At 34.8% G+C, this 26,821-nt stretch overlaps 1 long non-coding RNA gene across 7 annotated transcripts; it reads left to right on the top strand.

Moving 5' to 3' along the window:
* Positions 1 to 718: 718 nt before the first annotated feature.
* Positions 719 to 25,139, top strand: LOC116258022 (uncharacterized). 7 transcript variants are annotated; one of them, XR_004173583.2, is made up of 8 exons: positions 719 to 860; positions 951 to 1,141; positions 4,889 to 5,359; positions 5,441 to 5,791; positions 13,195 to 13,419; positions 14,985 to 15,075; positions 23,067 to 23,369; positions 23,988 to 25,138. It is a non-coding gene; the product is annotated as an uncharacterized LOC116258022 (long non-coding RNA). The 7 variants fall into 7 exon arrangements; XR_004173584.2 differs by having other exon boundaries at positions 24,404 to 25,135; XR_004173578.2 differs by having other exon boundaries at positions 23,067 to 25,139.
* The last annotated feature ends 1,682 nt before the right edge of the window (positions 25,140 to 26,821 follow it).

Raw genomic sequence — 26,821 nt, forward strand, 5'->3', positions numbered from 1 at the left:
ACACATTGGATTAACTATAGGGGATCAAATGAATGACTTAAATCCTATTCGTATTGATACGAACTTGTAATTTCAATCCCTTAAATCAATCAATATAAATAAAACAAGCCCAACTCATCTTATTAACAATAAAGGAGCGAATCAATTGCTTAAATTTCATTCATATTCATACAAATGTTTCGTTTTAATACTTTTAACCGTTCAATATAAATGTAACAACAACTTAAAGTCATTGGATTAACGATAAGTAAGCAAATGAATTGCATAACCCCCATTCATTTATATGAACTTGTGATTTCAATTCCTTAAATATTCATCCATTGTCATATACACTATGTTTGTTTGAGGTGGACGTGAATCCATGATCGCACCAGCAAGACGATGCTTGGATTGTCATTCTAACTTAATCGATTCCCATCAAACAAGCCCAAGCAAACCTGCCTACAACTAAAGTTTGGATTTGATGTCCAACCCAATCAATTTCTCAGCTTCATATCCTGTTAGTACTTATGGTGGAACCATCACATAGAAAAATGTAACACGGATTATTTGAATCTTGAACTGTTAATTCCAAATCTGATTATGTACGATCTGGTAGTCTTCGACTCAAACCGGTTTCCACATGATCATTTCGGAAGCCGACTTCCCGATTCGATTATTGCCCGTGTCTTAGAGCCGTTTCAAAAGACAAAGGAAAAAGGGAGACCGGGCATTTAGTCATTTTCTTGTTCTTCAAGCTCTCTCTCATTCTCTTTCCCCTTCTCTTTGAGCTCATTCGCAGGGCGAAACCAGGAGCAGATGACGCAGGACATGGAGACCGCCTCTCTATCAATACTCGTTCACTTCTCCCGTTCGTCAGCGTAATCATCCCCTAATCCCCATTTCTTTGCTTCTTTCTTGGGTATCGATCTGGTTTTGAAGCCCTGTTTCTTGTTTTCCTGGGTGAAAAGATCTGAAAGAGATCGGGACCCTGATCGACACGGGGGCGTACACGAAGAAGGTACGCCGGATCGTTCGTGCCGTCTACCACACGATCACGCTGCACCGCAAGCTCACTGTGCCAGTCCTCTCGGCATTCCTTCACCACATCTTAGTGTCTGGGTCGGACGTCTTGGTTCAGTTATGTTCCTACCTTCCGAAAGTAAGTCGAATCCAGCACATTCTTTATTGGACTTTCAACTGGTTTCCTTGAGGTTGGGTTTTTAATATCTATGGGTTCTGTGTTTGATTAATTGGCTATTTCATTTGTTACTTGGGAATGATCTTGTTTCTTTTTCGTTTTTCCAGTAATCATTTATTTAGTTTAGTGAGGTAAAATCGATGTGTAGTTTCATGTGTCGACAGACGGGTATGGTTGCATTTGTTTGGGTTGTCTTTTATCATCGACCCTTGTTGTTATAGGTGTCAAATGTGACAATGGTTAGTTATGTGAACTTGGGTTAAATGTTTGCTTAACTAATGCTTGGTTTGATGGTTCGAAACATTGGATTGATTCTTTTACTAGTGTTTCCTCCAGATATCATAGAATTTTCAGATTTTCACAAAGCTTTTTGAATTGACGTTCGTAGTTCAGTTATCCCATGGATATGTGAGAGTGTCGTTCTGTGGATGTTTGAGTCTGTTGAAGTAGTAAACAGATGGATTTCTTGAGCAGTTGAGCAACCTTTTGGGCCTGTAATCTTTCTGTGTGCTTTGGTTCATATATTTTTTCGATCATGTCTGTAGAAAATGCGGAATGTAACCTTTTGGGCCTGTAACCTTTTGGCATGTAATCTTTCTGTGTGCTTTGGTTCATATATTTCTTGAGCAGTTGAGTTAAGTATTTTTGGGTAGTTTTTCTTTCAGATTTAATTGAATGCTTATCGATGTGTTTCACCCGAGTCTATTTGTTTAGTTGGAATGCTAACACTCGTGCTTATTGTGAGCAGTCTTCTGGGTCTTTTTCTGTTTCTTTTTTTTATTATTTTATTTGGATTGATTGGAATGAGGCATAGAATAACAGTCTTTGCACGATAGAGCTATTTATGTGATTTTAACTTTTTCTCACTTGTGTACGAGTGGCCTAAAGATGTAAGTATCTAGTGCTGTGGACCTAGAGCTCCTTTTCTCATGCTTTCAGTGCTCTTTGCCATGTTTGGACTTTTCCCCTTTGAATGGTATCTGCTTATGACGTTTCCTTGTTTCAACACCGGATAAGCTATTGTTTGTAATACTTCATAAAAGAATATGTTGTAAGGCAAAATGATCAAACAATGCATGGTAAGGCAAGGATGAGCTGTTTGAGGTTTTGCTGACATGGATAGTTCTTTACTTCTAAAGAAAACTGTTGGACCATGGTTCATAGCACCTGTGAACTTATCATCTATCTGTATTCTTTTGTTAATTATAAAGGCTTTATTATGAACAAAAACATGCTAAATAGTGGCTCTAGTAAGTTGCAGGAGCTTACACACATCAAGGCAAAAGCTTTCACATGTAAACACATTCCCATGATAGATAAACTGACTCTGTGTAAATCCACGATCCTTATTAACTTATATTATCACACAATTAACAGCGACTTTTATTAAAGCTGCCTATCTAGAGCAAAGGAATAAAATTAGATTGCCTATAGTGTGCTGACAAGCCTGACATATCATGCAAGCATGCTAGAGATAGTTTGGGTCTTGACCTAAATGGCTAAACCTGTTCAACTAAACAGAATCTGGACAAATATGGACAAAAGGAAAAGGCTCTGTTTCAGAAAGTAGATCCGAAGTGAATATGCAAATACTCAGTTTGAATTGGTTCTAACAAACGATCAATCCTGTATTCTTCTGATCCTGTATTCCTATGACTGATGAACTTAAAGAATCTACAAAGTTACCTAATGTTAGGTTGTGTATGATATTGACACAGTGGAAAGAGAACTGCTCCTCTACCCACGGTCAATGTCTAAATTAACTAGGAAAATCAAAAGAACTGCAAAAACAGAACAAAATAAGGAAACTCAAAAAAGATTAGTGTTTCATTGATTCCAAGACTACATACAGATGAGGCTCTAAACGTCTTTATATAACCTAAAATGGACCCCTGGATCTGGATCAAAACAAAGTAACAATCAATCAAACTCTGAAATTGAAACTAAATCTGTTTTTTATTCTCTGTTCCTGCATCAGATTTACCATAGATATGTTAGACATTATGGTCATTTGTACTTTGTGGAATTTGTCAAGAGTGGGATTTGTTTTTTGGTGCATTTGTCAGAACATGAACACAAGAAGGAAAATGGTGTTAGCCACTTCAAAATCTTGTTTGGAAAGTGGGAAGCAGGACAGGTTACTTTTTTGGGAAGTGATATGTGAGCTTGTTTTAGATGAAATAAGTTAATGCATTTGAGCAAAACCTTTAAGAATCAAATATGATAGTTAGAGGCCATAGTTAAGGCCTATAATCAAGATTTCACTTGGAATTGATATTCCTGAGGGGCTCCATTCTTCACTTCCTAAGGATCAAGAATAGTGCCAGTTCTGGACAGGCTTAGACCGGACCTACACTGTCATGTTTGTGTGTGTAAGTTTTTTTTTCTGGTTTCACCATGTCTTTGTATGCAGGATTTTGCCACTCAATGCAACCCCTTCCTCTCTTTCTCTCTACTAGGTTTTATATTTTCAAAGGAAAACAGTACTTCTGCTTAGCACTAAACAGTTAATTTGTTAGGCATTTGGGTCGATTGATTTTTTGTTTTAAAATAGAAAAATTATTATGTTTACTAAGCTGAGACATCTGTATCGACTAATGCATCTTGATGACACTCATAGGCCGGAATGCAAATATCATATCAATGTCAGTTGATCATTTGAATTCGCCACTTAGGAGTAAGTGTCAATCTGGACATGGTGCTGATGATAATGGGCTTGGTTAGGTTGATTTCTATTGGATCCAATGCTGATCCCTAGTTAGTTACTATGTTCTGATTGTTCCAAACCTAATCTAAAACATATATTATTCTTGTTTTAATTTTGTTTAACAAAATATCTAAAGATGAACAAGTTATAAAACACAAAAAATATGTTTTAGAAAAAGAAGAAGAAAAATAACCATAGCATGTCTGTCTTATTTGATTATTTATCAAATAATGGGCAGCATAAGTTTATGAGATATAGACACACACACACGCACACAAAAATACATCAATGCCTGCACCTATTCTCATCCTTTAGGATGGGTAGTACTTTAGTTTGTGGTTGGCACACATATATGTATGGATGGTGCAGAACTTGAGTACCTGAAAAAAGTTGATAATAGACCAACTCAGCATGTTTGTAATCAGCACCTGCCTCTTGTCAGGTCTTGCCTAATTTCTTACCCTGGACCAGGCCTAAGTGGGTTGGATAGCCAACTACCTGATGGTTACAACCCAATCCCCAAGCATATCCTCTCTGTCCTTAGGATGATCGTTGAATAGTCTTGCTTACTTGCTGTTAGTCTATAATAACTTTGACATGTTGACGTCTCTCTCCCTCTCTCTTTCTCTTGTTCTGCTAGAGTTCTTGCTTTACCTTGTTAATGTAATCCAGATATGCTGTTTTTTTTCCATAACTAATTTCTGAAATGATGCATACCAGCTTCTCTTTTTTTCTTTTATGGTGGAGGATTTACTGTGATTATCTTGTGATAGATGTTGTATGAAGAATTTTCTTTTTCCTGTTCTGAGGCTAAGTGAATCCGTGTGCTAGTAACCATGTAAATGGTCAACTTTGACATGGTAATTATATGTAGAGAAATTACTTGGACATTATGTTGCATAATGAGAGGCACATCTTTTATCTGTTGTCTACGAAATCCAAAATGTTGTACTTCATTATGTAGTTTTCTTGATAATTTATCTTTTATATGTTTTCTGCAGCTTGTAACTCGTTTGGTATTTGAAAGAAGCAATGCTGATGCAGACGTAAAAGTGGCTGATATCATGTCCACTGTTTTGGTTCACCAAGTGATACCAGCATGTGTACCACCAGTGTACCCTCCAAGATTTGGTCATGGTTGGGCTTGTATTCCCCTGATGCCATCTTCTGGGAGGGCCAGCCTTGACAGAAAATCCCGATCCAATGCTCCTGCAGAAGGCAAGGCTTCAATGCATGGTTTATCGGCCACATCACCTGTAACTCCAGCATATCCTCTTCAGCTCAATGTAGTCAAGCATCTTGCAACATTGTCTCCAGTGAGGGTTGTGCTGGCCTGTGTATTTGGAAGTAGCATATTATCCAGTGGCAGTATTTCTTTAGAATCAAAGTCCTCCAATGATTCAATAGCACAGTCTGTTGACAATGATAGACTGTTCTATGAGTTCGCTCTTGATCAGTCATACGGGTCTTAGGTTTAATATCAACTATTTTTGCCTATTCTTGTTCTTGTCTATGCTATTGTCATTTAAGTACATTTTTTCAATTTATTGCAGGTTCCCAACTTTAAATGGATGGATTCAGATGCAATCAAATCTCCATAGAGTCTGAATCCGCTGCCACCTGAAGATGCATAGCTGAAGTTGGAAAATCCAAAGCTGAGTCCAGATTTGCTATTAAGCGTTCTTTTGAGCCTGACAACGATACTGAGTCAGAAGAGGAAGACAAAGGCCATGTTGTAGTCAGAAGTCACGTATCTACATCTTTTTCAGAGCCTGATGCACAAAATCATGGCTCTTCAGAATCCTAACAAAGTGCTCAAAAGTTTGAAAATGTGGACCTGGAAAAGGCAGTTTTCTTTCATTGGATTGGGAGAACGAAGGACCATATGAAGAAGCTGTTGAAAGGTTTTTCTCCTTATTGTCTATCTTTTATAATGTTTTGGACCTACGCAACAGCTGACTTTATTCCACTGCAGTAGTATTTGTCTTGCTTTTCTCCTATCTTTTATGTTGGGAGGCTGGGCTGATTAGCATGACTGGATTATTATGGTGGACATTATTTGTTTCTCAAAATCTAATTATTATGATCTCTTGCCTGTTGTTGATATATGATAGAGGGTAAGCTAAAACTAGAGTCTACATGCTTGGTAGGTACAGTTTCTCATATATACTTAAAGAAAACCGAAAAATTCGTTCAAGTTTATACCATTTTCTCTTTGAATTTTTCCTTTTATGGAGACAAAAAAACTCATCAAAACTTTCAGATGAGTAGCCACATGAAGGTTATCACATAAACTATTTATAAAATTGAATTCAACACAAAACTCTTAGGAAGAAGCTCAAAATTATGCATGTTGTTTAGTTATCTATAAGCTTAGTTCTTAGGAGTAGGTAATGAATGTTCATCTTCCTCAACAAGACATATGTCCCATATGTGATTTTTTTTTTTTTTTTTGAAATAATCTTATATTTTGCAGAGAAGAATGCCCACATATACCTTTATAAAATGATGAAGCTAGCTGTTGTCTAGCCTCAAATGCTAGTTTCGACTAACCCAACTGTTGGACCTCTTCCTTCCTGTGTGCATGTTAGGGTCTCAACCCCCCTATTTTACGCATTCATTTTTCAACCCTTTGACTAATAAATTACTATATGTGTTTCCTAATTCGATTTATTGCTTCTCTGTAGAGATATTTTTCTTTACCATTGTCACAAATCCAACGGTTCTTCACCCTCCCCCCACCCCAACTCAAAAAATAAAAAAAGCAAAAGCAGGACAAAAAGAAGGTAAAAAAGAAAAATAGGAAAAAAATTATGATATTTGAAGAAAAATGAAAAACTAGAAGTATCATTTTTTTTGTTGTTTTCCCTTTTTTCAAAAAGAGTGTTTTTTATGTTTATTTAATATTTAATAATTATTTGAATGTTGATCAATCTTTTTGTAAGAAAATTAGTAAAAAAATCTAAAATATGTTATTTTTTTATATTTTTAATTGTTTGAATTCCCAAGAAAAACAAACTTCCCAATGCACACTTTAAAAGAAAATCTCGTTGTTAGGGACCCAAGAATTGTATCTGTAAGAACCTGGCCAGTGGATCCCAACCCACCCACAAGCAAGTCGGAAAAAGGCTAAGAACCAGGACAACTAATCATTTAACAATTCCCTTTATAAGTCTCGAACAATTATTTATAATTAAACTTTTGGGGAGTTACAATCTCCACCCTCCCCCTTTAAGGCACACGTCTTCGTGTGTATGCGACCTTAGGTTGAATGCTGAACCGACTTTGATACCACTATAACCACTTGGCTGGCATATTCCAACATACCCTCTAACAGTTTCGGTTCCACCTCAGAAAAGGTAGAATCAAGACAAAGTCACTTAATAACCCCCTTTATAAGTTTCCAAAGATTCTTTACAATATTGGATATGAGACTAAGGTGTTACAATATTAAATTTTTGAGTGTTACAATCCACACCCCTTAAGGCACATGAAACATCGTGAGATGAATTCAGCAATCTCTTTTTTCATCCACCAAAAAATTTCTTTTTATATTTGGATACATTTTGGTGCATCTTGGATATATGGTACATCTCGATACCTCTGATTAAACAATTTTCAAATATCAGGCCTTCTCATGTCCCAACTATTGTTTCATTCAAATTAGAACATAGAATACCCTCATGTATATGTGTCTACCCTAATAAAATCACAAAGTCTCTGTTATAACCTGATCACTTCATAGATCCCAAAACAAAACAAATATAACTAATATCTTTCAAACAATTTAATGCATTCTTATTACTGCTGGATTCTTGATGGTATAGTTTCTGTTTTAAGAAATACAGGTTGTTGTGATCTTGTTATATATCTCTAAATTTTGAGATTGCTTTGTTAGTTTTTGTTTAGTCATTTCTCATATTGTAAAGAATCTTGAGGGACTTACAAAGGAGGTTGTTATGTGATTGGTTGTCCTGGTTCTTAGCCTTATTTGGGCTGAAACCAAAATTGTTAGGGGGTGGATTGAGAACTGCTAGCCGTTTTCTTATAGTGGTATCAGAGCTGGTTCAATACTCAGACGTAGAGCCCCACAAAAAGCCGGCTTCTTATAGTGGTATCAGAGCTAGTTCAATACTCGGACCTAGAGTCCCACACAAGCAGACACGTGTGCTTCAAGAAAAGAAGGGGTGGTGGATTGTAACAACTCTAAAGTGTTAAAAATCTTAGGGGACTTATAAAGAGGGTTGTTAAGTGATTGGTTGTCTTGGTTCCTAGCCTTGTTCGGGGTGGAAAAAAAATTACTAGGGGTCAGATTGGATCTACCAAGTACCAACTAGGTCATTACAGTATTGGTGACAATGCTCTCTACCATTTGTTTATATGTTGATGTACTAACATATGAAGTAATTCTCGTTAGTGTATCTCAGTGAAATGGCTTATGTTATGTCTTATGCTGTTACTGTTGCTTTTTGGAAAAAATCTGTTCCTCAGTTTTAGCAATAATTTAGTAACATTGACATCTTCATTGTTTCACGTTTGGTTCCTTCAATTAGATGGGAAAGCTTGCTTTTGCTTCCAAAGTTTTCCCCCACGTCATCCTTTGTCTGATTAGAATTATAGGATGTTTATTTTAGATGATGGAAGTTAATACTGGACCAGATGAAGTATCTGAACTCTTAAGACATTCTGCTATTCAGATGATGCTGGTGAAAGTGCACTTTCTGTTAATGAGTTGAATAAGAACCATTCTAGTGTCAGTGTCCATCATATACTGTTCAGTACGTGGCCTCAGAATCCACTATCATATTCCAACATGCCCTCTAACAGTTTCGGTTCCACCTCAGAAAAGGTAGAATCAAGACAAAGTCACTTAATAACCCCCTTTATAAGTTTCCAAAGATTCTTTACAATATTGGATATGAGACTAAGGTGTTACAATATTAAATTTTTGAGTGTTACAATCCACACCCCTTAAGGCACATGAAACATCGTGAGATGAATTCAGCAATCTCTTTTTTCATCCACCAAAAAATTTCTTTTTATATTTGGATACATTTTGGTGCATCTTGGATATATGGTACATCTCGATACCTCTGATTAAACAATTTTCAAATATCAGGCCTTCTCATGTCCCAACTATTGTTTCATTCAAATTAGAACATAGAATACCCTCATGTATATGTGTCTACCCTAATAAAATCACAAAGTCTCTGTTATAACCTGATCACTTCATAGATCCCAAAACAAAACAAATATAACTAATATCTTTCAGACAATTTAATGCATTCTTATTACTGCTGGATTCTTGATGGTATAGTTTCTGTTTTAAGAAATACAGGTTGTTGTGATCTTGTTATATATCTCTAAATTTTGAGATTGCTTTGTTAGTTTTTGTTTAGTCATTTCTCATATTGTAAAGAATCTTGAGGGACTTACAAAGGAGGTTGTTATGTGATTGGTTGTCCTGGTTCTTAGCCTTATTTGGGCTGAAACCAAAATTGTTAGGGGGTGGATTGAGAACTGCTAGCCGTTTTCTTATAGTGGTATCAGAGCTGGTTCAATACTCAGACGTAGAGCCCCACAAAAAGCCGGCTTCTTATAGTGGTATCAGAGCTAGTTCAATACTCGGACCTAGAGTCCCACACAAGCAGACACGTGTGCTTCAAGAAAAGAAGGGGTGGTGGATTGTAACAACTCTAAAGTGTTAAAAATCTTAGGGGACTTATAAAGAGGGTTGTTAAGTGATTGGTTGTCTTGGTTCCTAGCCTTGTTCGGGGTGGAAAAAAAATTACTAGGGGTCAGATTGGATCTACCAAGTACCAACTAGGTCATTACAGTATTGGTGACAATGCTCTCTACCATTTGTTTATATGTTGATGTACTAACATATGAAGTAATTCTCGTTAGTGTATCTCAGTGAAATGGCTTATGTTATGTCTTATGCTGTTACTGTTGCTTTTTGGAAAAAATCTGTTCCTCAGTTTTAGCAATAATTTAGTAACATTGACATCTTCATTGTTTCACGTTTGGTTCCTTCAATTAGATGGGAAAGCTTGCTTTTGCTTCCAAAGTTTTCCCCCACGTCATCCTTTGTCTGATTAGAATTATAGGATGTTTATTTTAGATGATGGAAGTTAATACTGGACCAGATGAAGTATCTGAACTCTTAAGACATTCTGCTATTCAGATGATGCTGGTGAAAGTGCACTTTCTGTTAATGAGTTGAATAAGAACCATTCTAGTGTCAGTGTCCATCATATACTGTTCAGTACGTGGCCTCAGAATCCACTATCATATTCCAACATGCCCTCTAACAGTTTCGGTTCCACCTCAGAAAAGGTAGAATCAAGACAAAGTCACTTAATAACCCCCTTTATAAGTTTCCAAAGATTCTTTACAATATTGGATATGAGACTAAGGTGTTACAATATTAAATTTTTGAGTGTTACAATCCACACCCCTTAAGGCACATGAAACATCGTGAGATGAATTCAGCAATCTCTTTTTTCATCCACCAAAAAATTTCTTTTTATATTTGGATACATTTTGGTGCATCTTGGATATATGGTACATCTCGATACCTCTGATTAAACAATTTTCAAATATCAGGCCTTCTCATGTCCCAACTATTGTTTCATTCAAATTAGAACATAGAATACCCTCATGTATATGTGTCTACCCTAATAAAATCACAAAGTCTCTGTTATAACCTGATCACTTCATAGATCCCAAAACAAAACAAATATAACTAATATCTTTCAAACAATTTAATGCATTCTTATTACTGCTGGATTCTTGATGGTATAGTTTCTGTTTTAAGAAATACAGGTTGTTGTGATCTTGTTATGTATCTCTAAATTTTGAGATTGCTTTGTTAGTTTTTGTTTAGTCATTTCTCATATTGTAAAGAATCTTGAGGGACTTACAAAGGAGGTTGTTATGTGATTGGTTGTCCTGGTTCTTAGCCTTATTTGGGCTGAAACCAAAATTGTTAGGGGGTGGATTGAGAACTGCTAGCCGTTTTCTTATAGTGGTATCAGAGCTGGTTCAATACTCAGACGTAGAGCCCCACAAAAAGCTGGCTTCTTATAGTGGTATCAGAGCTAGTTCAATACTCGGACCTAGAGTCCCACACAAGCAGACACGTGTGCTTCAAGAAAAGAAGGGGTGGTGGATTGTAACAACTCTAAAGTGTTAAAAATCTTAGGGGACTTATAAAGAGGGTTGTTAAGTGATTGGTTGTCTTGGTTCCTAGCCTTGTTCGGGGTGGAAAAAAAATTACTAGGGGTCAGATTGGATCTACCAAGTACCAACTAGGTCATTACAGTATTGGTGACAATGCTCTCTACCATTTGTTTATATGTTGATGTACTAACATATGAAGTAATTCTCGTTAGTGTATCTCAGTGAAATGGCTTATGTTATGTCTTATGTTGTTACTGTTGCTTTTTGGAAAAAATCTGTTCCTCAGTTTTAGCAATAATTTAGTAACATTGACATCTTCATTGTTTCACGTTTGGTTCCTTCAATTAGATGGGAAAGCTTGCTTTTGCTTCCAAAGTTTTCCCCCACGTCATCCTTTGTCTGATTAGAATTATAGGATGTTTATTTTAGATGATGGAAGTTAATACTGGACCAGATGAAGTATCTGAACTCTTAAGACATTCTGCTATTCAGATGATGCTGGTGAAAGTGCACTTTCTGTTAATGAGTTGAATAAGAACCATTCTAGTGTCAGTGTCCATCATATACTGTTCAGTACGTGGCCTCAGAATCCACTATCATATTCCAACATGCCCTCTAACAGTTTCGGTTCCACCTCAGAAAAGGTAGAATCAAGACAAAGTCACTTAATAACCCCCTTTATAAGTTTCCAAAGATTCTTTACAATATTGGATATGAGACTAAGGTGTTACAATATTAAATTTTTGAGTGTTACAATCCACACCCCTTAAGGCACATGAAACATCGTGAGATGAATTCAGCAATCTCTTTTTTCATCCACCAAAAAATTTCTTTTTATATTTGGATACATTTTGGTGCATCTTGGATATATGGTACATCTCGATACCTCTGATTAAACAATTTTCAAATATCAGGCCTTCTCATGTCCCAACTATTGTTTCATTCAAATTAGAACATAGAATACCCTCATGTATATGTGTCTACCCTAATAAAATCACAAAGTCTCTGTTATAACCTGATCACTTCATAGATCCCAAAACAAAACAAATATAACTAATATCTTTCAAACAATTTAATGCATTCTTATTACTGCTGGATTCTTGATGGTATAGTTTCTGTTTTAAGAAATACAGGTTGTTGTGATCTTGTTATGTATCTCTAAATTTTGAGATTGCTTTGTTAGTTTTTGTTTAGTCATTTCTCATATTGTAAAGAATCTTGAGGGACTTACAAAGGAGGTTGTTATGTGATTGGTTGTCCTGGTTCTTAGCCTTATTTGGGCTGAAACCAAAATTGTTAGGGGGTGGATTGAGAACTGCTAGCCGTTTTCTTATAGTGGTATCAGAGCTGGTTCAATACTCAGACGTAGAGCCCCACAAAAAGCCGGCTTCTTATAGTGGTATCAGAGCTAGTTCAATACTCGGACCTAGAGTCCCACACAAGCAGACACGTGTGCTTCAAGAAAAGAAGGGGTGGTGGATTGTAACAACTCTAAAGTGTTAAAAATCTTAGGGGACTTATAAAGAGGGTTGTTAAGTGATTGGTTGTCTTGGTTCCTAGCCTTGTTCGGGGTGGAAAAAAAATTACTAGGGGTCAGATTGGATCTACCAAGTACCAACTAGGTCATTACAGTATTGGTGACAATGCTCTCTACCATTTGTTTATATGTTGATGTACTAACATATGAAGTAATTCTCGTTAGTGTATCTCAGTGAAATGGCTTATGTTATGTCTTATGCTGTTACTGTTACTTTTTGGAAAAAATCTGTTCCTCAGTTTTAGCAATAATTTAGTAACATTGACATCTTCATTGTTTCACGTTTGGTTCCTTCAATTAGATGGGAAAGCTTGCTTTTGCTTCCAAAGTTTTCCCCCACGTCATCCTTTGTCTGATTAGAATTATAGGATGTTTATTTTAGATGATGGAAGTTAATACTGGACCAGATGAAGTATCTGAACTCTTAAGACATTCTGCTATTCAGATGATGCTGGTGAAAGTGCACTTTCTGTTAATGAGTTGAATAAGAACCATTCTAGTGTCAGTGTCCATCATATACTGTTCAGTACGTGGCCTCAGAATCCACTGTCATTTTAATGATTTTCCACATATATTTGTTTACAGATTAATAGGTGAAGGAAAATATATAGATGCTCTTGCTTTATCTGATCGCTGTTTATGTGGTGGGGCTTCTGATCGGTTGCTACAATTGCTAGTTGAAAGAGGTGAAGAAAATCATTTACCCACTGACTTGCCACATGGTTATGGTATACATAGCGTATGGAGCAATAGTTGGCAATATTGTTTGAGATTGAAAGAAAAGCAACTGGCCGCCAGACTTGCTGTCAAGTATGCAGCAGCTACCCCTGTGTTACATTTCTCTTCTCCATGAATAACTTTTTACGCTTCACTTTTTTGTACAATAGATGAAGTCCTGGTGCACCTGATCACATTGGACTAATGAACTGATTTTTAAGAATGGATATTTGCTAATAGTTTTAAGTCGTGTAGATTCTCTGCTTGACTTAGGATTTGGTTCACTATCACTGCATAACCGTAATTCACCACTCAGCTCTATAGTTTCGTTGTTGGTACCACTTAAAGTCTCATAATTGTATGCATTACCTTCTGTACTTTACCAGCTTTGCTTCAAGTCTCATAATTTTTGTTCTAAACCATAATCCAGGCATTTAGACTTGTTTCTATTTGTGTATGTGCAGTGATTGATGCTGATTCATGGCATTCAGTACTTAATATTTTTTTAGTACTTGATCAATTTGCTCCATTAAAAGAAAAAAAAACAACTGATACTGCTGTATCTTTTACTGCATAAACCTCGTCATGCAAGTAATTTATCCTCTCCATTTCCCAAAGATGCAATTTTTATGCTTGAATCATTGTTACAGAAAATGTGTTTATTCAAAAAACACAAAAAAAACGTTGAAAACATGTCAGCCTGAAAAAGGGCAAAAAAACATTTTTTTTAAATGTCAAAATGAAAAACACAAAAAAAACATTTTCACGTTTTCTTTGCATTTTTTTTGTTTTTTTTTTGTTTTTTGCATTTTTGACATTTCGTATTACCAGATTTTTTTTACATGCTATTTTTAACAATTTTCCTTTTTAACTTTTTAAAACTTCCTGAGATTTCCTTATATTTTCCCAAGAAAAGCAACTCTACCCCCTTGCCATTTAATATCCGAAAACGATATTTGTGATAATGGCTTGAAATATTGGTTTACATGTGAGATGTATTAGCCACATTGAGACAGGACTAGTGGACAGTCCTTAGGGGTGCTTGAAGATTGCGAAGCATGCTGTTTTGCAGAGAAGGGGGATTCATTTCCAGTGGCTTGGAAAGGACATAGGACAAGGCCATGTTGAGAACTCTTTGACTACTTCAATAGGAAAACTATTGATAATTTAATTATAAATATCAATGGCTCTTCAGGTGCCAGCATGAAGGTCCATGTAAGCATTTAGCGAAGCTTTAAGCACTGTCTCTTTTGTTAATGGTATGCCCAATTCTTTTACTTTTTATTTCATATGATTTATTTGACATTAAAAAAATTGGAAGCTTTTTGTTATTTGAAATTATCACACATAACTAAAATCTTGTAGCTCTTCATCCTCAAATCCTTGATTAACTTGCTCAGGACTATAACCAATGATGGAGCAAATAAGTTCCAGTAATCATATCTAATTATGTAATTGTGACATAAGATATTTAAATTCAGTTCCAAGTCATGTTCCATGTATAACCTTCATAAAGAAGTAACATAAATGAGGCATCTCCATTTTCATTTTTGGTATCTTGCATTAACGTTTGCATGCATGAGAATAAATGTTTCGGCCTTCTGGATCATTAGTTCTTCATAATGGACTTTTCTTGATTTCTGAAATATCAATTGCAGATATCTTCATAGATGGGAGCTTAATGATGCGATGGATGTTCTCACCATGTGCATTTGCCATCTGCCGCACGGTGATCCTCTTAGGAGTGAGGTACAAAATCATTGATTGTTTATCTTGTCTTTCATCTTTCGAGTTATTTGTGTGGGAAAACCGTTTTAAGTCTCTTTGTTTCGGGTCTGTGTGAGTATCTTGATTATGTCTAGGCCACAACGAAATGGCTGCCTGATTTGTCCATCCACCTATATGAGGCCAGTCAGGCCATCAAGTTAGGGCATTGACACTTTATTTTCCTTCATTTCATAGGTTGGATGCTTCTTTCTCTAGGAGAGGACCTTACATAATACATTCCTCTAAATTCTATCATTTCTTTATTCTCTCTGTCTCTGTCTCTCTCTGTGAGAAGCTAGAAGATTGAGAAGCCATCGTATTCTCATGGGTTTCTGATTGCCTTTTCTTCCGTTTGGAAAACTATTGATTCTCTAAGCATTCACTTCCTTAGTGTATCATGTAAAAGTTATGATAATTCCAAAACAAAGATTTGTTTTTTCAAGCTTCATTTTTTTCTTCATTTTCTGCTCTTGTAATACTGCAGATCTTTCAAGAACTGATTTCTTCAGCTTTTCTGAAAATGACTCTGTCAGTGTGGTAGTAAGATCAAAATCCATGACGTGCATGTGCGTGTGTGCGCATGTTTGTTTACTCTCATCAAGAGTAAGGGGAACAACACAATGAGGTTGGTCAAAGAGGTCATCCAGGTTATCCTAATGAGGCTGAATATCCCTTTTGTGTCAGTAGCTTATAAGATGATTTAAGAGATTCCCTTAAATAGAGGAACATTGATAACACTGGATCCATAAATATTCAGTGTATCTTAAGTGCCTATAAGGACTTTTTTCGACATTTACCAAAATCGGGCCTTGCAGAGTTAGCACCGACTAAGAAACTTATTCAGAAGGTCTATTATTAATTTATTTGCTTATACTAATGGTTTGTCAATTTCTATCTGCTGGATCCTTTTATTTTAAATTAAATCCGAGAAAATGACTGGAGTACTTCTGGCTTATTATTTTACGTAACATTTTAATGAAAAACGAGAATACCATAATTGACTTCATTCCTACAGGATTCAAGCAGCAATTATGTCTCGATTCAATGAGTTGGTGATTGAGCTCCTGGCTTGGTAGTTGAACCTTTTAGGTTGTTCTATTCTATATCTGATTCCCAATGCCTGATTCTAGCATGCAAGCATGTACTTTGTGACTTTTTTACAGCTTTGAATGTGGGCTGAAACTGCACATACACATCAATCATTGTCTTCATGTATTAAAAAGGGAATTTGAACAATCTACAATTTTATGAAGAACATCATGGAGATTCTGGGACTTTTGTTAAGGTTGAAACTAATGCGGCCATGATCAGTTTCCATACTAGACTTTTCTGAAGAAATTAGGACCTTTGAGCAATGTTGTCAAAATATGATGAAGCTTTTAGTTAGCATAGCCTTTTTATGCCAATTTTTTCATACTTGTGAAAGCTGAAAATGTGCGTTGACATGGTGATAGCTATTTTTAGATTATCATTGAAGGAACCATATCGTAAGCGGAAAAGCTCAGGATTGTCTCCATCTGAAAATACTTCTTGGGAAGCAATGACCAATTTTTAAGAGGATCGTAGTTCAGTTAATGCACTTGATGGACAAGAAAGGTTTCCCTCTATTGCTACTTCTGAAAGATGGGTACTCGTAGGTGATAAAAATAAAATTGCTATACATTGGTTTTTAATGCTTTTCCAAAATATTGCATATTTTCCCCCCTTTTTTCTTTTTTTCATTTCTTTTTTTAATGTCATGATAATCTAAAAAATATCATGATATTTATGGATATAACTCCATGTAACACATGAAACCTTCAAGTTGGAATGGGATGATATCAGGTCCTCAGACAAGTTTTTCGCCCTTAAACCACTCTATTCATCCACCCGAAATACATGGAAGCATGTTGAGCATTTGAGGATGGAACATTCCAAGAACCATGATCAGTTATGGTCTTGGGGGATGTTTTTTTTCTTTGCTACCATTTTTATGATTAGTCAAAACAGTTGTCACAAATATCTCCATTTTTTAAGAATATAGTTTTAGCAACTGAAAATAAGAACAAAGTGGAAAACAAAAATATTGATTTCGTGAAAATATTGCTAGAACAAAAATTTATATGTTTTTGACACTTTCTTATTGCAATATTTTCATTTTTTCCCAAAAAAAGAAAATATTTTGAGATATATTTTAATATTTTGGGGGATCATTTTATCATTATATATTTTTGAATTTTTTCAATGGTTTCATAGGAAAATTAGTAGAAACTCAAATTTTTATATTTTTTCCATGATTTGCTTGATATTTTTAAAATTTTTAAATTCATTAGAAAATCGAACTTTCTAATTCGTACCCAAGAAAAACCTTGTTGAGAAACCCCAAGAATGGTGATTGAAAGTTGCAATCTCTATCTTGACAAACAACAAACAATGATGATGCAATGTGTTTGAATTCCAATGGTTTCTAGACATGACTTATATATGACAGTGCTTTGGAGGGCAGGGTTGGGAAGTTTTCATACCAGGGTATGCCATGTGAGACATGCCAGATGAACTCTTGACATCCTTTAACTTGAAGGCCCTTTTGGATGGCATGAGCTCCGTGTTTGTAATTCTTAGCTGGTAGTAGACCATAGTTTTACTTCACTTCAAGTGATATTTTTCTTGTGCTGTCTGTGCTTAGGGGACTACTTCGGCCTAAAATGTTATGTTTCTTTCTTCTTTCACACTATTTTTGTTTTTTTATGTTTTTTTATGTTTTTTTAACTTGATATATTATAGAACATGACTAAGCAAAATGATTATGTACTTTTGAACGATTATAAAAACTGGTTAAACAAATATGATTAATTAATTATAATTATATAATTGTTCAAATTAATGGCTTAAATCTCATTCGAATTCATAGAACTTGTGATTTCAATCCTTTAATTCATTTAATATCGATATAAAAATAAGTTAAACACATTGAATCAACTATAGGAGATCAAATGAATGACTGAAATTTCATTCATATTCATACGAAATTGTGATTTTAATCCCTTCAATCAATCAATATAAATGAAATGACAAGTTTAACAAATTGGCTTTGTAGAAATATGAACAAGAAGAAGATGAAGAGAAACAATGATTACGATGTAACGTGGAAAACCCTCAACACGAGGGAGAAAAAACCACGAATGAGGAGGAGTTGGTGCCCACTAGCAGCCAGACTCTCTCTCTCTTAAGATTATCATTAACACTTAAGGATTAGGGTTATAGAGCCCAAAAACGGGCTACAAGGTGGGTCGGGTATGGATCCGGACCCGAAACACACAATCTATCAACAGGCTTAACAATAGTGGATCGAATGAATGTTTTAAACCTCATTTGAGTTATTACAAACTAGTGGTTTTAATCCCTTAAATCATTGAATATAAATGTAACAACATGTTATACTCATTTGATTAATTATAAATATCAAATGAATGTATTAAATGTCGTACGAACTTGTGATTTTAATCCCTTAAACCTTTAAATATAGATAACAAGTTAAACCATTGGATTGACTATAAGAAAACAAAATGTCTTGGAATCTCATTCGAATTAATATGAACTTGTTATTTCAATATCTTAAATTATTCGATATAGATATAACTAGTTGAACACATTGAATTAACTCTAAGGGATCAAATGAATGTCTTAAATCTCATTTGTATTCATATGAGCTTTTGATTTCAATCTTTAACATCATTCAATATATATTAACAACAAATTAAACTCTTTCGATTAACTATAAGTGATCAAACAAATGGCTTAAGTCTCATTTGTATTCATACAAACTTGTGATTTGAATTCTTTAAGTGATTTAATATAAATATAAAAACAAGTTAAGCTCGTTACATTTACTATAATGGATCAAATGAATGACAAAACCCATTTGTATTCATGATTTCAAATCCTTTAATCATCAATATAAATATAACAAGAAGTTGGTCTCATTTGAATAAGTATAAAGGTGTGCATACGAACTTGTGATTTCATTCCCGTAATCATTCAATATAGATATAACAAGAAGTTAAAAACATTGAGTTAACTAGTGATGGATCAAGTCGATCATATTCATACGAACTTGTGATTTCAATCTCTTCAATTACTCAATATAGATAAAACAATATGTTAAACGCATTGGATTAAACATAAGGGATATAATAAATGACTTAAGTCCCATTCATATTCATATGAACATGTCCTTTTAATCCCATAAATCATTTAATCTAGAAATAATGACAAGTTAAACATGTGGTACTAACTATATCGGATCAAATGAATGTTTTAAATCTCATTCATATTCATGTGAACATGTGATTTAAATCTATTAAATCAATCAATATAGATATAACAATATGTTCAACTCATTGTGTTAACTATAATGGACGAAATGAATTACTTAAATCTCATTCATATTTGTACGATCTTATGGTCTCAATCTCTTAAATCAAATTTAACAAGTTCAACTCATTGGATTAACTATAATAGATCAAATGAATGACCTAAATCCTATTTGTATTCATATGAACTTGTGATTTCAATCTTCTAAACCAATCAATATAGACGTAACAACAAGTTGAACCCATTGACATAAGTATAAGGGATCCAAGGAATGACTTAAATCTCATCCGTATTCAAATAAACTTGTTATTTCAATCCCTTAAATCAGTCTCACAGCTTTGAATTGATGACTTGCAACCTCAATTTGCCATGCACGTTTGCAGTGTTCATAGCATATCAACAATCAACAATCAGGATCTAAAATCAACATAAACTTCAGGATTGAAAACCTAGGATCAACTATTAGTAAATTGAGAATTCGAGAATTCTAGTTTTGAATTTAGACCACCAAAAAAAAAAAGATGCACATGAAAATTCATCTAAGAAATAGATATATATATATATATATATAGATATATATATATATATATATCATTATTATATATGCACGTCATTGCTTCATTTTATGAGGCCTTCTTATGCATGGATTGAAAAAGAACCTGCTGCTACATTCCAAAAAGAAAATGTGCCCCCTCTCTCTCCTGCACATGTTTGCTCACTTACACGAACAGATGCAGGGAAAAATGACTCTCTTTTAAAGTCTAAACGTTTTAAAAGTTTTAGAGTTTGAGTAAGGTCTTGCCCAGGCACCGTCCACACTTTCCCAGGTTGTTACGGTGTACCCACGTAACAACACAGGTATCTGGCCATTCTTGCTTACTGATGTGACATAGAATGTAAAGTAAAAAATTTGGAAAGTTAGTTTTTAAGTTAATATACATAAAAAATCAGGGAATCAGAAAAAATAAATAAAAAAAAGAAAAGTCCAGAATATATAATTCCTACAAGATAAATCGTGTGACTATCAACGTAAACAAAGTTGCAACTTAACAATCATCAGTTTTGCATCTTTAGTCAATTAGTTTAACTTAAAAAGTTTTAACAGCAAAGGGAAAAGAGTCAAACCTCCAAAATATGATCAAGTATGCCCTTGCCATGTGATCCATGATCCATTTGCCACCTTTCCATCTCCCTAACCATCACATGCAAACGCAACAACACCCTGTGTAGAGAATAAAGTATTTTGAAAAGCAAGTGTGAAAGCTTTAATGGTTAAACATAAACCTTCATAACAGAACACGAAACTACCTTTCAGGCAGCTCTGCTGAACTGTGTTGTACATTGCTGCATAAATGGTGTTTCCAAGCAGACTCTGAGTACTATACAGAACTCCTTGAAATAGTCCACTAGGACTCTGCAGATGAAGCAAAATCTCAGGATCATACTAAGCATACCACAAAAGTGCTTGAACATTGAACAACAAAACAAAGTTACAAGTATCAGCACTTTTTGAAAACTTATTACAAAGGTTTCAATAATCAATACAATGCTAAGAAAGAGTGAAATCATGAGGGTACTGAAAATAAAACTTGTGTGTGCCTTCCTTGTGAAATGAGGCAGTCTTTTCCTGAAATCTGTTGGCTCCACCAAACTCATTAGGGCAACTCAACAGCCTGATAGGCAACTTGGGTAAGCTATGTTTTTTTTGTTTAGAAGAAGACAACTAAATGATGAAAAACTTAATTCATCATAGGTGACCATGGAAATTATAATGTAAATGAGTTCTAATCTAAGTCAAATGAACGCTTCATGTTTGCCGCCGCACCCTTTTATGTTCATTTTTTTACTGTTGTCAAATTTTTTTCCAGTTTTTTTTAACGTGTGTGATGACTGATGAATAATTATTTGCTCTTGCTGCAACCCTGTTTTTTTACATTGGATTTGTGACAATGGCAAAGAAAAATATCTCTATGGAGGAGCAATAAATTGAATTAGGAAACACATATAGTAATTTATTAGTCAAAGGGTTGAAAAATGAATGTGTAAAATAGGGGGGTTGAGTCCCTGACATGCACAAAGGAAGGAAGAGGTCCAGTAGTTGGGTTAGTCGAAACTAGCATTTGAGGCAAGACAACAGCTAGCTTCATCATTTTATAAAGGTATATGTGGGCATTCTTCTCTGCAAAATATAAAATTATTTCAAAAAAAAAAAAAAGAAAATCACATATGGGACATATGTCTTGTTGAGGAAGATGAACATTCATTACCTACTCCTAAGAACTAAGCTTATAGATAACTAAACAACATGCATAATTTTGAGCTTCTTCCTAAGAGTTTTGTGTTGAATTCAATTTTATAAATAGTTTATGTGATAAATTCAGTGTCTTTTTTTTTATGTTGTACACATAGCACACACACAAACACATATTAAACAAGTAACCTTCATGTGGCTACTCATCTGAAAGTTTTGATGACTTTTTCTGTCTCCATAAAAGGAAAAATTCAAAGAAAAAATGGTATAAACTTGAACGAATTTTTCCCTTTTCTTTAAGTATATATGAGAAACTGTACCTACCACTAATAAATAAATTTACTAAAAATAAAACCCTAAATTTCCAAACAGATGTTTTAGATGCATTCTTAGAACTCTATACTTTCGACAATGAATGAACGAGATTGTTACCACGATGGAAGTTCAAGGAAGGAAATCTAAATAAACAACGTTTCATATGTTCAAGATTCCCAAGTATGGAAAGCATGTGGAAATGTTATTAATGTCACAAAGAAATCTATAGACTTTGCTTAACCGTTTTAGAACCAAATGTTCATTTACCTATTCAAGAAAATACAAGACACAAAGAAAAAAAGAAGAAAGCGATTTAGAAAAAAGAATTAGCAGACTGGAAAACTATAAAGAAAAGATTGAAAAATTCATAACGAAAACTCAAGAACAAATTCAAGACTTACAAAAACAAATAAAAGAAACTCCCTCTTCCTATGCTTTAATGCATAAAGAAGTAAAACCGACGTACTTAATAAGTTTTCTTCATAAAGAAGAAACTTAAAAAAATTTCCACCAATATTAGTACAATGTAAAAATAACAATAGCAAACACTATTGTAGATACTCAAGCCTTAATTGACACAAGATGCACAAATACTATTTTAGATAAATCTCTAGTAGATCCAAAATACGTTAAACAAATGGAAAAACCTATCCTAGTAGAAACAATGGCAGGAATAAAAATATCCTATTCCGAATGCATTCCAAAACATATAGTTGAAAGTGCACTAAGTATGATGCATAACACAGATGTGCCCATGAATTTATGGACTGAAGCTTTTCATACTGTTGTTTATGTCATTAATCGTCTACCATTAACTCTACTTGAGGGAAAATCTCATTTCTTTGTTTTACATCAAGAACAACCAAATTATGATGAAATGCGTGTTTTTGGATGCATTTGTTATGTTCATATTGATGTTTTTATGATAATTAAGTTCTAAGATTGAGCTGTCGTATAGATTTGTGGGTTATGTAGAAAATTATAAAGGTTATCGCTGCTACAATCCAAAGACTGGACGTGTGCATATTTCATGACATGTTTTTTATGAGCTCAGGTTGAAGGATTTAAAGGGGACACAAGCAACACCCAATGCAAGAAATGATGTATATGATACATGGCTGAATGTTGAAATATTAAGCCAAGGAGCTGACACACACCACACACATGGTGAGAGGATTATTGATGAGTTTGAGACAGCCACAGACACTCAGATGAAAGACACATCTTCATCTACTCAGTCCAACAATATGACTTCAATCATTTTTCAAGAGTAGTGCATACTCGACGATTAGCTCCAGAAACTGACAGTACTTGTCCACGTAGATCAGAATGTGTGCGGCATCCCATTGATAGATGGGTAAGTTATGATAATTTCTCTTTGGATTTTAGCTTTTCATGACTGAATTAAGCAAAAAGGTAGAGCCAAAATGTTATGTGCACATGTGCAAAAGCAAATGTTGGGTCAAGGCCATGAATGAAGAAATGGCTGCCTTAAGTGAATGTCAAACTTAGGAGATTGTTCCTCGTCCACATGGTAAGAATGTAGTGAGCTCAAAATGAATTTACAAACTCAAGTATAATCCCAATGAATGCATTGATAGGCATAAGGTTAGACTTGTCGCTAGAGGTTTCACTCAGCAGTACGGAGAAGATTATGATGAGACTTTCAGTCCAGTCATTAATATGGAAACGATTAGGGTTATCATATCTCTTGCAGTCTCATATGGATGGACTTTGTATAAGCTAGATGTCAAAAATATTTTTCTTCATGGCTTTCTTAAGGAAGAGGTATACATGGAACAAAACCCTGGTTATGCTACAAATGATCCTGCTAAATAGGTGTGCAAGTTACAAAAATCGTTGTATGGACTTAAGCAAGTATCTCGTTCATGGTTTGATAGATTTTTCCTTTATATACAGCAAGTTGGTTTTCGCAGAAGTTCACTTGATCACTCCTTATTCATATATCATTCAGGTGAAGTTGCCACTTGGCTGCTCATATATGTAGATGATATAGTTCTTATTGGGAATTCTTCATCTCATATATCCCATGTAAAGGATGTATTGAAACGAGAATTCAAGATGAAAGACCTTGGCGAATTACGGTATTTCTTGGGCATAGAGCAGCTTGGTAGAAACGGCAACACATTAACTTTTACGCAACATAAATATACTCTTGATATTTTGGACAGAACAAGTATGACAAATTGCAAGCCCATAACTACACCTAGTGTTCGCAATACAAAATTGAATGCCTCTGATGAGAGTGATGCATACTCAAAACCTAGTTTCTATTGGAGTATAGTTAGCATGTTGAAATACCTCACTTTAAAACTCCAGACAGAGTATATGCAGTGAATCAAGTATCCCAATTTATGCATGCACCTACAGAAGGACGTATGGATGCTACCAAACACATTTTGCATTCCCTCAAGGCTACTCTTGGCGATGGACTTGTCTACACAAGACAATCATCTGTTTTACATGGCCACAACATTTCCACCTATGCTGATGCAGATTGGGCAGGTGATGCAGATGATAGACGATCAATTTCTGGTTATTGTCTCTTCCTTGATTCCAATCTTATTTATTGGAGTAGCAGGAAACAACGTGCAGTCGATAGATCTAGCACTGAGGTAGAATATAGGGCAATGGCTATAGGCACAGCTAAAGCTTCATGGTTATGTCATCTACTTGGGGAACTCTCACTTCCCATTGCTCAGTCATTTATATTTTGTAACAACTAAAGTGCGATAAAGATTGCTTTCAATCATGTTCTATATAATCACACTAAGCATATAGAGATTGATCAACACTTCATTCGTCAAAAGGTTGCAGAAGAGAAGATTGTTCTCACATAATCATGTCTCAACAAGTGGCTGATCTTTTTATCAAGGGACTTATAGGGCACCATTTATGGGAATTGAGGAACAAGTAGTATATATCAAACCTCATGCACAATTTGAGGAGAGCTGTTAAGTTTGTATGATATGGATTGGGTCACCCAAACCCGACTCATTTGATCCACATGGCCAACACATCATAGGAGGTGGCATACTTGTAAATCTTAATATTATTTTGTGTATTTTATGTTATATCCTAAATTATGATTAGTATATAATGATAACATGAGGCAGACGTCATTTGCTGTTGCTCTCTTTCATCTCTTTCTTACTTGGACGTGTAGCCTACTTCTCTCTTCCTCCTCTTACATCTAACTTCATCCGATGGTTTGGTATTAGATATCAAAATCTTACATCCAGACATGGTGACTAACACATATATGCCATAAAAAAAAAGTAGACATAGATGGATGCAGCCATATTGTATCATGGCAAAATATTATTTGCCTATATTTGCATGAGTATGCCTCTTTTTTTTAAATAAAAAAATAGTGATTGAACAAAGTCAAGTAAAATGTTCAATATTAATATTTAAAATTGAACACCCAATTTTGGACAAATACATAGTATTAAGATATAAGTCCAAAAAAGATTTTAGATCAAATCATAACATGAACAAGGATCCTACATAAAAGTTTATGAAATTGATCCATCAATGACTGCAATGAACTACTAGATCAAATAATGGATCAACAAAAAGAATCCTTAGCAAGGACCTCAAACATGGTACCATCATATCAAGAATGTATACATAATCCAGATTCTTAGATTGAGATCAATTTGATGTATTAAAATTGGATCCAAATCAACTATGATACCAAGTCAATTATCATATATATGAGCATTGAAGATCTGATCCAAAATCCAAATAGAAACTACATTAAATGTTGGGTCACCATGCATATTAGGAAAAAAAACAATTACATAAAAAATTTACATACAAATCTGGTCCAGAATCTAAAATAGAAATATACTTAAATTTATGTGTCCATTGATTCAACTGCTCAAGAGCATGACAGAAACATAAATGTTGCTAAACTGAAGTTGTACTAAAAGAGCATTTGAGAAAATTATGCATGATATCAGAGATCAAATCCTCATTTCAAATTAATCACAGCCACCAAGTTTTCTTAAAATGTTTGTTCCTGCAATGGCGGTTGGCCGACGGACATGGCCAAATGAGGTGCCATGTTTCTTGGTTAAGGATCAGCCAGGCCCGTCCAGTTGTTGCTTCAATAAGAAAAGAAATCATTAGCTCCACTAAGCAAATTGTCGCAGGGAGAGGAAGGAGATCAGATATGCAAGGAAGAATTGTCGACGAATTATTGGGAACTCTAGTTTCATTTCATGGTGATTCGTAAAAGGTTGGCCAATGTGGTTAAATTTTGTATAAAATGTGCCCTTTTCACGGATGATAAGTTAGGGAAAGAGAAGCCTTCGGATTGGGCTAAAGGTTATAAAAAAAAATGAAAACAAAGAAATGTAAACTAAAAGGTTGCAACCAACTACGAAAAAAACTAAGAAGGGACCCAAAATAAATTATAAAAAATCTAAGTGGACTCATTAGGGTCTTCTCCAACAGGGTCGGAGTTTCCACATGAAAAGTGCAGAATGGATTTAGATTTATGGCACCCCTTAAATCATCATACTTTTACCTACAACGGCTTTCCATCCTTTTAAGAAGAATCCGTTAGCAGCCCTACCATCAACTTCATTTCTCTATGCCCCTTAAATTTAATTTCTCTCCCTATTTGCATTAAATTTCAATATATGAATAGCCTCTTTGTTGAATTCTATCATACCTTTTCCATCTTAATTTTCTTCGAAATGAACAACTTGTCCCAATAATCGCAAGTGAACTGAAGTATGCCAATTGAATACCCACTTTTTGGCCCATAGTAACATT

The sequence above is a fragment of the Nymphaea colorata genome, chromosome 1 (genome assembly GCF_008831285.2).
Source record: "Nymphaea colorata isolate Beijing-Zhang1983 chromosome 1, ASM883128v2, whole genome shotgun sequence".
Classification (NCBI taxonomy): Eukaryota; Viridiplantae; Streptophyta; class Magnoliopsida; order Nymphaeales; family Nymphaeaceae; genus Nymphaea; species Nymphaea colorata.